The sequence below is a fragment of the Vidua chalybeata genome, chromosome 1, assembly GCF_026979565.1.
Source record: "Vidua chalybeata isolate OUT-0048 chromosome 1, bVidCha1 merged haplotype, whole genome shotgun sequence".
Taxonomy (NCBI): Eukaryota; Metazoa; Chordata; class Aves; order Passeriformes; family Viduidae; genus Vidua; species Vidua chalybeata.
The window spans coordinates 2,896,113-2,909,524 of NC_071530.1; the positions used below are offsets into that span (position 1 = coordinate 2,896,113).

The following is a 13,412-nucleotide window of genomic DNA, read 5'->3' on the forward strand; positions in this document are numbered from 1 at the left end:
CTCCAAGGGCTGGAACACTTCTTCTCTGGAGCCAGGCTGAGAGAGCTGGGGGTGTTCACCTGGAGAAGAGAAAAGTCTGGGGACACCTCAGAGCCCCTTTCAGTCCCTAAAGGGGCTCCAGGAGAGCTGGAGAAGGAATTTGTCACGCCTGGAGTGACAGCAATAGGGGGAATGGCTTCAAACTGAGAGAGGGCAGGGTTAGGTGGGATATTGGGAAGAAATTCTTCCCTGTGAGGGTGGTGAGGCCCTGGCACAGGGTGCCCAGAGAAGCTGTGCCTGCCCCTGGATCCCTGTAAGTGTCCAAGGCCAGGATGGACAGGGCTTGGAGCAGCCTGGGATAGTGGGAGGTGTCCCTGCCCATGGCAGGGGGTTTGGAAGATGATGATCTTTCAGGTCCCTTCCTTCCCAAATAATTCTGTGGTTCTATGACCCTGTGAAATTCTGGCTTGTGGGCACAGGCAGGATGGATTCCTGCAGGGAATTCTGGCAAAGAAGGGGGCGGTTTCTATCGGGGGAATGAAGGATTGCCAGAAGTCCTGGACTGGCACAGTGCCTTTAGAGAACAGCAGTAATAAAACACTCAGTGCCTCCTGGTAGCAGTGCTGGTAAAACCCATCCAGATGAATATTGATGTTGATATAAATAAAGCTCTATGCAATTACAATCAGCTAAGGTTATGAAGATATTATATTTCCAGATTGAACAATTAAGTGCAGTATGTGCACTTATGGATAGAGCAGGTTGGAAGAAGGGAAGGATTTATATTGTCTTCTGAAACATTCAGCACTGGCCACTGTCAGAGACAGGAAACTGCATCGATCTGTTTGGGAATGACAATTTCTCTTTCCTGCAGCAGCAGCAAAATATCTGTGCTGGGAGTTCAGTGCCTCACTTAATTTGATAGTAAAAGATATCTTGGTGGACAGAGATATATAAAACTCTGGCATGATGTAGTGAAAATCTTATTTATGCCTCTGCATAGCAAGGGTTTGCCTTATGGTAAAACAGGAGCCTAAAGTAAAACCTGAATTCAAACATGTAAATAAAATGTGAATCAGGAAGCAGCCAAACTCCAGCCTACTTACTTCCAGTGCATGCCAAAACTTCCCTCCCAGCGCGAGAAATTAGGATTGGCTGTGTGAGAAACCACATGGCCAAGATCATCTTTTGCAGGTGTCATGTAGGTGAAGTATCCTGTACCTGCAGCTTGGATGTCCTGATCAAATCATGTGTTGTCAGTCAAAGACAAATAAATGTTGCTTTTCTGATGGAGGATTATGGATCAGGGAAATAATTTCTCTTACATTCTGCATCACCCTGTTAGATTTAATCCTGGTGCTCAAATCTGCCTAGTGTTTGTCCAAGGGATCTGCCTGGCCTTTGGGACAGTAATAATGAATAACTAAGCCTTTTACCATCACAATAATAATGAAGCTTTAATGGTGAATTAAGGAACAGAATGAGGGAAAATCCAGCCATGAAGCTGTTACTGCCAGTTGGTATCTAACTAGACAGTCAGATGTGGAAGTGTTAATGGATGTGGGTAAATGAAGGAGTGGTAAAATCACACAATGTCTTTGAACATAAATCAGGATCAATACAAGAGTGGCTGCACAGATTCAGCCTCAGATTCTGAGGCAAGAAACAGCTGTAAACCTACACATAGGTTTGTATGTAAACCCCCACATAGGTTTGTATGTAAACCCCATGGAACTGGGGGTTCCAGAGAAAAGGAGGCTCAGAGGTGCTTTTGATCTCTACAATTCCCTGATGGGAGGGTGCAGCCAGTTGGAGTTTGATGACTTCTCCCAGGGAACGGTGACAGAAGGAGAGGAAATGGCCTCAAGTTGCACCAGGGCAAGTTTAGATTGGATATTAGGGAAGATTTCTTCATTTGAAGGGTGGTCAGGCATTGGAAGTAGGACAGTCACCATTCCTGGAAGGATTTAAAAGATGTGTAGATGTAGCACTTAGAGACATGGTTTAGTGGTGGCCTTGGCAGTGTTAATGGTTAATTTTGATTTCAGAAGACCTTAGCAACCTAAACAGTTCTGTGATTCCATTCTGTGACTCTTTCTGCCTAGGCTGTTAGATCCTGGCTACACTAGAAAGTCTTTCTCCCACATTCTGTAAAGTGCTGGCCACTTCAGTGCTGCTGACCAACATCTGCAGAGCTGACCAAACTGAAACCCACAGAATAGAAAAAGGTTTTGAGTATAATTTCTGACCCAAACACTGGATGCACCTGGGTCTAGCTAGAACATATGAGCCAAGGAAAATAATTGGAAAACTTCCTTAAAGGGTATTTAATCAAATCTCCATGGCCACGTTTTCTCCTGCATCCCTGCTGGCACTGACAAGTAAGGTGTGGCTGAATCAAACTCTCCTGGTGCTATAAATGGGAGTAATGTGTCTGTTAATTCTGAGGTGAAAACAATTCATTTCTTGAAGTAAAACTGTGTCTCTGCCTTAATTTTTCTCCTGTTTTCCTGCCAGAGCACCACATCAATCATTTTCCTTCTCTAAAGTCAACCTCAGCCATTGACTTGTCTCAAACAATTGTAGGATGAACCCGCTGTCAGAACCACCTTCTGCTGCTTGGCCTGACTGAGCTGCCACTGACCCCTGGCAGGAACTCACTCACACCCTCTCTACACCTTTTATTTGCTGTTCTACTTACAGGGAAACGAAGAAGAAAACCATAAAAATAACGAGCATGTAAACAACTCTGCCGGGGAGCAGACAGCTCCGAGGAAGAGCCGTGAAAAATCACACAGAGCAGAGAAAGTCTCTGGAGATAAATGGGACTATTTAGGGCAGCCAGACAGTAATTGCAGCATTTGCAAAAGTCAGCATGAATATGCCACATTATTCCCAGCAAACATCATGTTTGAGGGACACAGCTCATTTTCTGTTCCTGAGGCCGGTGATTTTCTTTTGGTTTGTTCTCTCCCTAATGGAGCAGACTTTCTGAATAATTTTCCCGTTGCTTTGGTGTCTCCCTTGCAGTTTTATGGGCTGTTACCAGCACTGGTGGTACCTGATGTGTGAAAACTGAGACAAGTTAATTTGGATTAAATGTAACTGGAATGCTGTAGTGCCACGGTTGGATAAGCTTTGTCCTAGAAGGGAGGTTTCTGGGAGAAACAATATTTGTGAGCAAAGGCATCATTTGCTGAGAGCAGTGAAATGTGGGCTCTTGGGAGGAAAACTGAGAAAACAACAGTGAAACCACCTGTAAGGCTGAGCCTGCCTCCCTGACTTCTGGGATTTGTGCAAACGCGAGCACATTGTCATTTTCTACATCCTTCCCTGCTTAATACCCACCAAATATTTGTGCTGCAGACTGCCAGAGATTGCTCAGGAAGCAGCTCTAGATCAGGCTGCAATGAGGTCTTAAAGGATGTGACAGCAAGATGGGAAAGTTTCTGGCCCTGGCACAGGTTGTCCATGGAAGCTGTGGCTGCTCCACCCCTGGGAGTGTCCAAGGTCGGGTTGGACGGGGCTTGGAGCAGCCTGGGAAGATGTCCCTGCCATGGCGCAGTTTCTCTGGATATATCACCTCCAGATGCTCATCCCCCGAGTCCAACCCCAAGGGATCATAAACCCGAATTAAAGCCTCTAAGAATTTTAAAGCAAAGACAGCTGGGATGCTTTAAAAAAAAAAAAAATGTTTGCAGGGATTCATATTTTTGTTCTAATCCCCTGTTATGATACCTACAAAGTACCTCGCTGTGGAAAGGATTTTCCTTGGTTTCATTATCCCAGAATTTTGAACCTTAAAACCTCATATTTTACATATTGTAGTAAAATACTTCCCTGAAAGTGCTCAAAAAATGGGTGGATGTGGCACTTGGGGACATGGTTTGCTGGTTAATGGTAGGACTTGACGATCTTAGAGATCTTTTCCAATCGAAATGATTCTGTGAATCCATGAGACATCTCAAAGGTTGCATCCCTGTGGACAGGGACATGAAGCAGGGGTGGAGGGAGCAGTAATTCCACTGTTCCTCTCTCTTGGGATGAGCAGGGTGTGCTATTTCAGTAGTGTCACTCACTGCAAGTGCCACAGTTCCTCCTGTCATCAGGATTCATTAAGCAGCAGCATTTTAGAGGGGCTGTGAGCTCTGGTGCTCCTGGGTGCTGCTTCCAGACCTCAATTCCCCCTCTAATTATCCCTGGCCACTTTTGATAAGCTTTTTTTAAAATGTTCAACTCTCCAGTGCTGTGTATTCAGCATGAAGGTGCTCCAGCAGGGTGTGTTTGTGTGGTGGATGATGTTGTTACTCTAAATCACTAATTCTAAGAATCCCCAGGGGGGAAAAAAAAGGTTCTTTGAACATTATAAAACTGCATATTTGCCTACTGCTAATCAGTCAAACATAACCTGCAGTCTGAATCTTCTTGGAGACTGGGAAGAATAAAAATACCCTGAGAGCAGGTGGGGAAGGGTTAACGAAGGAAACTCAGGCTGTGAAATTGAAGAATTCCTTCTGGCTCGGAGAAAGCAAGAGCACTCATCAAGCACAGAGGCTCTTTATCTGGTGTCTGACAGTGCCACAGGGGACAGGAGATGCTGCAAAGCAAGGTCGGTGCTGCCTCTCTGAAGTGATGCATTCCTACATGCTGGCACTGAGGGAAAAGCTGGACCCCCAGCCCAGCCAGGCTGGTCAGTGACACAGGTCAGGCAAAAAAAAAAAAAAAAACAAAGCTGGAAAAGGCAGAAGGATCAGCCTTGTGACCCAAGTCCTCAGATACTGAGAGCTAAAAGGGATGAGGGGATTGTCCTGTCTGACATCACTTGGGATTGGATTTTTCCACAAGTATTTCTCCACATAGTCTATAACTTGTCGTGTAAGAGGGGGAAGTAAAAGTCAGCAACTTGTGGATGGCAGGTACATTGAAACTCTCCCTTTTTGAGTTGGGAATCAGAGGAGAAAATGAGTCTGTTTTTAGGATCAAATCTTACTTTAATTCTTTTATTCCTAAAGAATTAATTACATATCCACCCCAGGGACTACATGGACACCTACAAACCAGTGAAGAAGGTCAGACACTGGTGTGGACACTTGTCTGTGGCTGTACTGTGCAGATGGTGGCATTGCTTTGGGATGCTGTTGGCATCTCCTGACTGACTCAGGCTCTGAGAGAGCCATGGACCAGCAGAAGGAAGGAGCCAGCCTGTCCTGGGGGGAGATCAGGAGCACAGTTTAGCTGCATCAACAGGAGCCCTGCTCTCAGATCAGAGGATGAACCCTGACCTTTATTTACAGGTAGAGATACTGTCAATTAGCTTATTTGTGGGGCAGAAAAATGGCTGAGCTTTTAAACCATGTCCTGTCAGTGCTTTCAGCTGCCACAGCACCTCCTGAGGAGGAGGAAGAGCAGCAGTGATGGAAGAGCTGTCATAACATTTATTCTGAATGACCTGTTAGTTCCCAAGAAACACCAAAGCTCTCCAGTATGAAGCAGTTGACAATTTTTAAAGCCCGAAGGTGCTGTGAATTACAGGGGGAAAGGGAACAGAGAGAGGGAGGCTCTGTTTTAGGGAGCACAAAGCTGCAAACAGCTCCCTCACAGATCCAGTCGGCTGGAGAGGCTCCTGGCCTGTGTCTGGCCTTAAATGTTAATGCAGCGTGACAAGAGGATGTACAGGGAGAGAGGAGACCTCATCAGAGCCTTGCATGCACCACTGAGCTCTACAGCCTCCTCTCTTCCCTGGGATTGTGGCTGCCTGTGCTGGAGACAGCTCTGACAAGGTTCAGCCATGGCCTTGGGTCCTTCTGCTGAGCTCTGAGTGTGTGGAGGGACCTGCTTGGGGTCTCTTTCCTGTGTTTCAGGAGCTGCACTGAAGCTCATTCCCTTGCCTGAGGGATGCTGAGGTCTCTCTGTGCCCTGCCTTGTGCCTTGCTGATCCTGACCTGCTCCTGGCTTCCTGGACCTGCCTCCATGCTGTGCATTTGTCTGGCATCTGCTGGACTCTTGGCCACTCTCACTGGACCTGCTGTGCTCCCCTTGCCCAGGTGCTGTGGGACCAAGGCCGTGCCGGGAGGCTCTCAGGGGTTGTCACCTGCATTTCCATTCCCCTCCAGGTCACTGCCCCACCTGAGTGCTCTGGCTCTGTCCTGCCCTGGCCTGCACTCTCAGGATTAGGTCTCTGCCTTGCTCACAGGATTGTCCCCTTCATTCTCAGCCACAGTCCTGCATGAATGAAGTGACTGCCAGCACCTTTCATAAAATCAGAGAGTGGCCTGGGCTGGGAGGGATCGTCCAGTTCCACCCCCTGCCATGGCAGGGACACCTTCCACTATCCCAGGAAGCTCCAAGCCCGTCCAGCCTGGCCTTGGGCACTTCCAGGGATCCAGAACAGGCACAGCTTCTCTGGGCACCCTGTGCCAGGGCCTCAGCACCCTCAGAGCCAAGAATTCCTTCCCATTATCCCATCCATCCCTGCCCTCTGGCAGTGGGAAGCCCCCTTGTCCTGTCACTCCAGGCTCTTGTCCCAAGTCCCTCTCCAGCTCTCTTGGAGCCCCTTTAGCTACTGGGAATTGCTTTAAGGTCTCCCTGGAGCCTTCTGTTCTCCAAGTCTCTCAGCCTGACTCTAGAGCAGAAGTGCCCCAGCCCTCAGAACATCTTTGTGGTCCTTTGAGAGGGGACAGCAGGGGACAGAAGCCCTGACACTTCCTTGAAGGGGACAGAAGCCCTGCCACATCACTGCCCCATCTGTGATCCCAGCAGAGCAAAGCCTGTTGGGAGCATCCACAGAGCTTTGCACCCCAACCTGGTGTCCCCTGGACACCCTGGGGTGAATCTGGCCTCTGAGGGACGGTGTCTGTGCACCAAGCATTTCACACCTGCTTCTCCAAAGCGGGACCTTTGTAACACGTGGGGACAAACAGGGATGGGAAAGGAGGTGACTGTCACAGCCCTGAGTGCACCAACAGGTTCTGCAGCCCCTTCCCTGCCCCTCCCAGGCTCTTCTGTAGCTGCAGGTGCTTGGGGTCAGCCCTGGTGCAGGGCAGCTGGAACGTGGGATCAGGCTGCTGTGGAAACCCGAGAATTCCTGCTTGGAGTTTTTGCCCGTGAACCTTGTGAAAAACGCTAATCACTTTTTTTTTTTTTTTTTAATCTTAAAAGCTTATTAGTAATAAAATAGTTATGAAAAAATAGTAATAAAATTGGAGTAATAAAAATTTGGACAGTGAGGGTTAGGACACTACGAGACAATAAAAAGCAAAGAATTACGGACGTTTTTACTGGATGTTTTTGGGCACTGAGCTGCCAAAACCATGCCTTGGGAACAAAGGAATAATCCTTAAAAGCAACAGCCTGTTGCATATTCATATATCTCATACATGGTGCATAAAGTCCTTGCAAATTAAGAATTTTTCTGGTTTTTGTCAACTTCTTCCCCTTAATCCTGGTGGTTCCATGAAGATGGAGAGAAGGTGGAAGAATGTTTGTCTTTTCTGATAAGGAGGCTGTAACTCTTTGTGTGTCCTGTCGCTGTTATCTCTGTGCAGAGTTTCTTGATTATCTTATCCCTTTTCTTACATCGCAGAGTTTCTATTTTAACATTATGTTATAACCTAAAACTATATTTAACACACTACTTAAGAGAATTAATATAATTCTAACATTACACATATAACATTCATTGTAATATTTACGAAAAGCCAATCATAAAATATGCATTTTTTCACAAACCTGCAGCCCTGGGCTTGAGAGCTCTGTTTCAGCACCGTGCCTTGCCCCTGGTCCTTGCCTGAGCTGGGCTGCAGATCTGGCTCTGCCTGCCCTGCTTTGCCAAGCAGCTCTTCCTGGCAGAGAGAAGTAGGAAATAATAGAATAAAATCAAAGCTTATTCCCATTCTGGTCACTTATGTATTACAGTGGTGGGTTTATGGTTTATTTGCCGGTATAAACATGAAATTGATTATTAATTCCCTTTCCAGAGGCATCGTGCCCTCTAGTCCCCGTTTCACATGGACTGCAAGTGGACACAGAGTGAAACCTCGGTGATGGGGCTGAATTTAGCAGACAGAAAGCACATCTGGTTTATTGCTTATGCTGTTCAGGCTTTTAAAAGTCAAAGTACTCGGGGCTCCCTGCTGATAAAAATATGCCGAGCTGCTGCTTGACTCCGGAGTGAACGTAACGTGAAACCTCCTCAAAGCTCAGAACACTCTCACCTCCTCCTGAACTGCCCCAGGGCTCCGAGCACGGAGCTGGCAGAGCTCACACGGAGGAGTGGGTGAATCTCCTCTTTTTTTCTGCCTTCATTCTCTGATCTGCCCTCACCAAAACCATCGTGGCAGAGCGGGACAGGGATGAGCAGCAGGGTGTCAGAAGACTTCAAGCCCGTTGTGTCAGTTGTAGCACCTGTAAAACCTGGGCAGAAAAAAGCTGCTGGGAGCTGCCTCGAGGGTGCGGCTGCTTTCTTTGTCCTTGGAGCCTGAGCCAAGGAGTGGAAGAGGAAACCCAGAGGCTCCGGGTTTGCTCAGCGTTCATGGGACAGGGACAGCAGGAGCAATGGAAATTATCTGTATGTAAGCCATGATAACATGGCAAAGACACGAGAACTCAGGGTAAATTCATCATTAAAAAAAAACCAACAAAAAACAAACAAACAAACAAACACCAAACAAAAAAAAACACCCAAAAAAACCCAAAAAACCAAACAAAAAACCAAACCCAAACAACAAACACAGAAATAAGGTCAGCGTGGATTTGCATATTTCAATATTAATACAGGGGAAGAAGAGATGTCTCCTCATGCTGTGGGCAGGTGAACCTTAGAACTCCTTGCCAGAGGTTGTGGATGGAGAAAGCTTTCCTGGCTTAAAAAGGAAATTAAGTCGGGACTTTAGAGAGTCCTGCTGAGCATTACCAAGTAGAAAAAACACATAAGGTTCACAGAATTCTCTGGGATGAAAGTAGTTGGAAGCTCTAGTTCATGTGGGAAATATCACTTATCTTTTCTTTGACATGTGCTTCTAGATACTTTTGAAAACTACTTACACATTCCATCTGAATCAGTATCCCTGTCCCTTTTTATATATTAACAAGAAACTATTAACATGAATATTAAAAGCAGAATAATTATTCAATGATTCTTCCCATTTTAAGTTTTAAACAAACCCTATATCCTGAACACATTTAAGCAAGCCACAATTGCATTTCTTAAAGGCATGGATGCATTCAGTTCAGGGAGAGCAGTCAGACAAATAAACCTCCCACGTGCTCATCAAATGCTCACAAGACTGAGGATTTGAATTACAAAATATGACATGTTCTTCTGCAATAATGTACAGCAAATAAAAGGATTTTCCTCCTGCTAAAGTATTAAATCAGTTGTTCTAGAGGTTAAGAAATCTGGTTCCCAAATTCTTAGGAAATGGAAATTTAAGGCTTTATGTCCTAAGTTACTCCATCATGGTTATTTTGGGAAGAAATGACTTGAGCATTGTGATGTGATTTGGAGACTGTCATTCCTGTGTGAATGTCGAGCTCAGCCAGGGTCTTACACTGATGTGTTGGTGACACAAAATGTTTAATGGCATCTCTGGTGACATCCTGTCACCCTTCTGACAGTGTGAGACAGAAATGTGCCTGAAGGTGCTGAGCTACCTGGTCTTGCCAGCCACTGCCACAGGAGTGAATGATCCACTCTTGTGGGTAAGACATCAAACCTCCACTCAGAAAGTGACTGATAGCTCCTCCTGCACCTGTTCATGGAGGCCCTGGTTCCTGGACAGGTGTAAAATTGAGTGTGCTGAGGTTTTAATTTTACACTCCTCCCCAACTTTGCAATGTTTTGTGTTCCCTGGTTGCATATCTAAGGTCACAGAATCCCAGAATAGTTTGGGTTGGAAGGGACACTAAAGCTTATCCCATTCCACCCCCTTCCATGGGCAGGAGCACCTTCCACTATCCCAGGCTGCTCCAAGCCCTGTCCAGCCTGGTCTTGGTCACTTCCAGGGATCCAGGGGCAGCCACAGCTTCCCTGGGCACCCTGTGCCAGGGCCTTCCACCCTCACAGGGAAGAATTTCTTCCCAATATCCCATCTAAACCTTCAGATACACAGCAGTGGTTTAACTCCACTACTCAGACACCCACAAGGTGCATCCACATAACCATAAATAAGCATTTGTGAAAGGCGTAAAGCCTGCCAGAGCTTTGTCTGTCAGACCAGGGTGTACCTTTCCTTTCAGGCAGAGCTGTGTGTATCACTTGAGTAATTCACAATTATTTACCTTGGAACCAGCACTGTGGCCTTTTAAACCCAGGATTAGTGTCCAGCCCTCCTGCTCACTCAGGAAGTGGTGGTGAAGACATTTGAGCTCTAACAAGCCATTATGTCTATTTTAACACAACCACCAAATGCCAACTTGTGTTCATCCAGAGAGCTGTCAAGGGTTTTGCATGTCAGTGTGTTCTCTTCTGGTTTAATTTAAATTTTTTAGGGAAAGTTACAGTATTTGACATGCTCTGTTCTTTCCCAGTCATGGCTAGGATCATTAAATCCTAAAAAAAAAAAATCCCAAAGGCAAGCAATCTAATAAACCAGTCTTTAGTTCTGAGGCTGGCAAGATAATTCAAACAGGAGGTCAGTCAAAAAATCACACTCTCCTGAGTGCTGTGGGGAGCTGAGTAGATGAGTGCCCTGCCTCTTTCTAACCCCCATGCCATGGCAAGAAGTGAATTTGCATTTAATACAGCCTAAAAACCCATTCAGTGAAATAACTGCAAGGTATTTTCACAGCAAGGCCCTACTCATGTTGGCTGGCACTTCCCCAGCTCCCTGGGGACTTAGAGAATAATGCCTGAGTTTGTGTGATCCCCTTGGCTGGGCTGCCTGACTCTGCATGTGCCATTTCTAAAGTGTGCTGACCCTACTCCATAGCACCCTGAGGAAGGAAACCTTCAAATATATTCCTATTTTATATGTATAAACCATGCTGCCATTTCAGAATGTGCCCTGGGTTTGGTTGTTTTGTGGATTTCTTGTTTGTTTGTAGTGTTTAACACAGAAAAATTCTCCCAACACTCCAGTATTTCGGTTTATTTTTATGTCTTTTGCCCCAAATACTCAGTCCATGCTTTTCTCTACAGTTTTTTTTCTTTGACATAAGGATTTTCTGCTTAAAAATGGAACCAAAGATTGGCTTCAAATTCCCTGGCAAAGCTTCTCATGTGGGGTACAGATTGTGTCAGCTTATCTGGCTCAAGCCTGTCTGCATGTAAACTTGTTTTCTTTGGAACTTCAGTGGTGCTCTGTGCCTCATTGTTCACATTCTTACAGCTGAGGTTGTGGCAAAGGAAAAATCAGCTTTTTGTTTCTCTCCTGCGCCACTGGGTAGATCATTGCTGGTGTGCAGATGAAAATATTTTTTTTCCTTATAGATGTTTAGACTCCGCAATCAAACTGGAAGTGTTCAAAGCCAGGCTGGACAGGGCTTGGAGCAACCTGGGCTAGTGGAATGTGTTCAAAGTAGCAACCCTCAGCAGGGATGGTCAGACTGTGAAGCAAGGCAGACCTGCAGCAGTGGGATGTGCTCGTGGGGAGTGGAAGCTGTCAGAGGAACAGCAGAACACCAGTGGTTACTCACTGCACGTGGTGCTGAGCAGGGCTGCTACTGCTTAGAGACAGCAACACCTCAGATAGCAGCTCCACATCATGGTTTTTGAGTTCAGAGCTCCCTTGTTCAGGAATGATTTCTTGTTTACTCTTTTTATTCTGCTGTTTTTTTCAGATGAATGTCCTGTGAGAGCAGTTTGTGTTGTGCTACTGCTGCAACACCTGCAATGCGAAACACAGACTGGTTTGGGTTTGGGAAGATTATTAAAGGTTATCCAGTCCCACCCCTGTTGGAACCATGGTTACTGAGAATTTCAGACTTTCTGTGCTGACAGGCACTGACCCCCGAGAGAACACTGCATTGACTTGAGGCTGTAAAGAAGACTTCCAAAATTGAATGATAAAACTGAGATTATAAGTGTATAGTTTGAGTAGAAGTGTGTAATATCACATAGTAGAAAACTTAAAGGTTTTAGAATATAGTAATATATATAAAGCAGATAAAAATTTTAGGACAGAGACCAATCCTTCTTATTCACCTTCTTCTTCATAGGTTTAGGTGGTATTAGATAAAATCCACATTACAAGCCATGGGTAATTAGTTGTTAGGTTAAAAGTCAAAATAATTTAAGTGTCATTTCTTAATTAGACAGTATATCTTTAAAAAAACCTTGTAGAGAAAGAGATAAGACTCCATTTTTAGTTTGTCAGAGTGAAGTGCTGTAGAACTCACAGTCTGTGAGATTGTAACATAGATAAAAGCTAATAAACATCTAAGTCCAAACAAAAAATACCGTCTCGGGTATTTAATCCCAACCCTGCACCCATCCCTGTTCCCACACTACATCCTCATCTCCAGCATCATCCCCATCCCTACACCCTGTCCCCATTCCCATTTTCATCCCCAACCCCATTCCTGGTAGGGAAGATGTGTGCTGATGTCTTTACAAGCAATTCCATGGGTGAGGGGATGGTTGTGAACGGCTTTGAAATGGGGCTTAATTTCTCAGTATTATAAACTTCAAGCAGCAGATTTGTTACAGAGCCCGGGCAGTTTGACTCCTGAAACAGCCAAATGGGGCTGCACGAGCCTGAGTTCCTAAACTTTGGGGGTAAATAACGTGTTCAAGGGGGGATGTGAGGCAGGCGGGTCGGGAAGGCTGCACCTTCCCGGTACCTGGGCCAGCGGGGGAAGGAAGAGGGCAACGAGCGGCCGGGAGTTTGGGATAAAGGGAGGCTGCGCCCTCCGAAACCTCGAGAGAGAAAACCCCGCGGGGATGTGCCCCAGTGGCCCCGCTCCCTTCACCCGAATAAAGCTGCAGGACTCCTCTGTCTCCTTTATGGACACTGGCTTTTCCCAGCGGGATTTCCCCACACGCCATCGCCATCCCGAGGCACCCCCAGTCCCGGTCCCATCCCCGCTCCCAGTTCCCACTCCCGTTCCCAGCTCGCTCTCCATGGTCCCATCCCGGTTCCCAGCCCGTTCCCCAGTCCCGGTCCCAGTCCTGTTCCCCAGCCCGGTTCCCAGTCCCGGTCCCAGTCCGGTTCTCAGCCCCGTTCCCAGCCCGCTCTCCCCGGTCCCAGCCCCGTTCCCAGCCCGCTCTCCCCAGTCCCGTTCCCAGCCCCGTTCCCAGCCCGCTCTCCCCGTTCCCAGCCCCGTTCCCAGCCCCGTTCCCAGCCCCGTTCCCAGCCCGCTCTCCCCGTTCCCAGCCCCGTTCCCAGCCCGCTCTCCCCGTTCCCAGCCCCGTTCCCAGCCCGCTCTCTCCGTTCCCAGCCCCGTTCCCAGCCCCGTTCCCAGCCCGCTCTCCCCGTTCCCAGCCCCGTTCCCAG

At 46.8% G+C, this 13,412-nt stretch overlaps 1 long non-coding RNA gene across 1 annotated transcript; it reads right to left on the minus strand.

Moving 5' to 3' along the window:
- Window positions 1-11,051: 11,051 nt before the first annotated feature.
- On the minus strand, window positions 11,052-12,985 carry LOC128792168 (uncharacterized). Its single transcript, XR_008432330.1, has 2 exons — window positions 11,661-12,985; window positions 11,052-11,576 (listed from the first exon to the last, which is right to left on the minus strand). It is a non-coding gene; the product is annotated as an uncharacterized LOC128792168 (long non-coding RNA).
- Between the last annotated feature and the right edge of the window lie 427 nt (window positions 12,986-13,412).